A 3,838-nucleotide genomic window follows, 5' to 3' on the forward strand; every position below is an offset into this window, starting at 1 on the left:
GTTTTAAAGCAGAAACTAACACACCATTGTAAAGCAATTATACTCCAATAAAAATGTTAAAAAAAAAAGAAATCTAAAGACCAGTATTCTTTTTGAATACTGATATAAGAATTCTCAACAAATACTAGCATATTTTCATAACCAAATAAGTAGCATATTAAAATTCTAAAAATTAAGACTCTACACAATGACCAAGTGAGATTTATCCCAGGAATGCAAGTATGTGTCAACATAAGAAAATCAATCAGTGTAATGTACATATTAATAGAATGAAGGAAAGCAACCACATGATCACCTCAATTGATGACAAAAAGAAAAACTCTGCTATTTGGTAACATTCAAAATTATTTCATGACAGAAACATTCACCAAACTAGGAATAGAAGAAAACTCCCTCAACATGATAAAATGCATGTGTGATAAACCCACAGCTAACATAATATTCAATGGTGAAAGAAGCTTTTCCCCTCAGATCTTGAACAAGACAAGGCTGCCAAATGTTATCACTTCTATTCAACAAGTTATAGCCAAAGCATTCAGATAAGAACAAGAAATTAAAAGCATCCAAATAGTAAAGAAAAATTAAAACTCTCTTTATCACTGTTAACTGATGACATGATCATATATAATTTTAAACAATTCATAAAAAAGCTATTAGAGCTAATAAACAAATTCAATAAAGTTGCAAGGTACAAAATGAAAACACAACAATCAGTGGTATTTTTACACACTACCAGTAACCAATACAAAATTGAAATTAAGAATATAATTCCATTGAGCTTTGTATCAAAAAGAATAAAATACATAGAAATACATTTAACCAAGGAAGTGAAAGACTATACACTGAAAACTATAAAACAGTGCTGAATAAATTAAGGAAGACCTAAATAAAAGAAGACAATCCATATTCATGGATCAGTAGACAATATTGTAAAGATTGCAGTATTCCCTAAAGCCATCTACAGATTCAGTACAAAACTTTCAAAATCCCAAATGCCTTTTTGGAAAAAATGGAAAAGCTGTTTCTCAAATTCATATGTATTTTCAAGGGGCAGTGACTAGCCAAAGCAATCTTGAAAAAAAGGGCAAAGTTGATGAACTCACACTTCTGATTTCAAAACTATGACAATGCTACAGTAATCAAAACAGTTTGGTATTGGTATATAAATACACATATACACCAGTGGAATGGAATTGATAGTCTAGAAATAAACCATTACATCTATGGCCAACTGAGTTGTGATTGCCAAGACTGTTCAGTGAGGGAAGAACAATCTCTCACAATAAATGGTGCTGTAAGAACTGCTTATCCACATGTAAAAAAATCAAGTTGGACTCCTACATCATACCACATACAATATTATCTCAAGCTAGAGCAAAGATTTAAATGTAAGTGCTAAACCTGTAAAACTCTTAGAAGGAAACTTTGGGTTAAATCTTTATGACCTTTTACTTGGCAATTAAATTTTAGATATGACGCCAAAAACATAAGCAACAAAAGAAAAAATATAGAAATTGGACTTCATCAAAATGAAAAGATTTGCACATCAAATGACACTACCATGAAAGTGAAAAGACAACTTAAATAACAGGAGAAAATATTTTAAAATTATATATCTGATAAGTTCTGGTACCCAGAATATATAAAGGACTCTTATAACTCAACAATAAAGAGAGAAATAACCAATTAAAAATTGGCAGGGTATCTGAATAGAATATTTGTCCAAGAAGGACATACAAATAACCAGCAAGTACATGACAAATTGCTCAGCATCATTATTCATTAGAGTAATTCACATACTATAAAATTAAAATGGTTAATTTATATTATGTGAATTTTACATTAATAAAAAATATGGGGATAATAATACCTTCACTGACATGTGGTGTGGAAAAATACATATATTTCATATAGACATACATACACATATATTTTAATCAATACATAATTTCAATTCTGAAATGAAGATACTACATAGAAAAGAATGGTAGATGTGACTATTTTCCTGAGCATTAATCAAATAATTTTTGTGTTTCTGAAAGCTTTGTGTTTTTGAATAATCAAGAGTGAAGCATCTAAAGAAATGTAAAAATGACAAGTCATTTGAAAAAAACTATAGAAGAAAGGGTATACAGAATAAATAGCCGAAGAGATCATTTATGACTTTCTGTGACAACCAAGATGAACAAACAGTGAAAAGACTAAATCAAAATAGGATCCACAAACAAAAGTACCAAGTGCAAATAGTCAACCACTGGTTATTGTGGAAGGGCATGAACTTGAACTCTGAGCCCTAAATTGGAAAAGCTCTAGATCAAGAATTCAAAACTTAAACACAGCAAATGCTGTTTAGGTGAAGGTGATTCACTTTACCAATTGTCTGAGTTACCAACTCTTTTATAAGAGCTGCTTACAGGAAATACACCTCAAGGAAATAACTACATGTTAGTATGTGTAGGATAACAACCAAGCCAAGAGATGTGCATCAGATAGGCACCAAGGGTCATTCACTTCCCGTATTAGACACAGATAACTAATTGTTTTCTCTTCAGAATTTTATATCCTAAATAAATAAAGTATACTAACATTTTATTTAGTATTAAAAACCTCTAGAATAATTTATGTTAACATTGTGTGTGCATGATATTCTAACACAAATCCAATGAATTCCCAAGGGATTAAAGTTAAATAACTTTCAATAACTAGATAAAAGTAAATAAAATTGAATATTTATCAGAGCATTGGAAGGGCAGTATCTTAAAAGCAATAGAATAAATTGCAATGAGAATAACTGGTAAATTATTCTTAAGATCGTTTGTATGTCCTTAAACTCTAATATAAAAATAAACAATGCAACGATTTGTCACAAATATGACATGTCCACTTAATATAATTAATATATAAGGCTCTAATATAAAGTGACACATAACAAATAAATTACAAAATAGGAAATATGACCACAAAAAGGCAAATGGAAAAATATTCAATATCATTAATAATCAAATAAGTTTGAATAAAGCAGCTTATTCCTCCTGACATATTCATTTGAATGCCTAATAGGAATACTAAACAACGTATTCAAAATAAACTGATTTCCCTGGCACAAAACCACCCTTACCTCAGACTTGCCAATTTCAGTAAATGGCACCATCAGTCATCACTTGTGCATGTCAAAAATCCAATGAGTCCTCTCTTTCCATCATAACTGCATTTGATCCATCAGCAAGTCCTATAAGTTTACCTTCAAAATATTTATCCAAACTGACCACTTCTAACCACCTCAACTCTATCACTCTAATTCATGATCATCTCTCACCAAAACTCCTTACTCTGGTCTACAGGGCCTGTCTACCTTCCCAATTTATCTCATACCACTCTTTCCCTGTCTCACTAACTCCCCACCACACCGGCCTTCTTGTTTCTTGAACAGCTAGCTCATTTCCACTTTAGTCATTTTCACTTACAGATTCTTCTGTCTGGAAGATTCTTTCCCCATTTGACAATATAGCTTATTCTCCCAACTTTCTGCTCAAATGTTACTTCTTAAGACTGATCTTTCCTGATCACCCTATTAAAAATAACTCCTTATATCCCCACCCATTAATTTTCTATAACACTACCCAGGTTTAGTTTCTTCGTAGCACTTAAGAGTATATTATATTGTATGTTTTTCTATTACCTATCTCTCCCACTAGAATGTAAGCTCCATTAAAATAGAATCTTAGTCATGTGGCCCAACAGCTAGAAGAGCTTCTGTGACATAATTGGTGCTCAATAAATATTTGTTTAATGAATGAATATTAATATTACCATTTGTTGGGTGTATTTTAAAAATTCT

This window comes from Physeter macrocephalus, chromosome 21 (genome assembly GCF_002837175.3).
Source record: "Physeter macrocephalus isolate SW-GA chromosome 21, ASM283717v5, whole genome shotgun sequence".
In the NCBI taxonomy this organism is placed as follows: Eukaryota; Metazoa; Chordata; class Mammalia; order Artiodactyla; family Physeteridae; genus Physeter; species Physeter macrocephalus.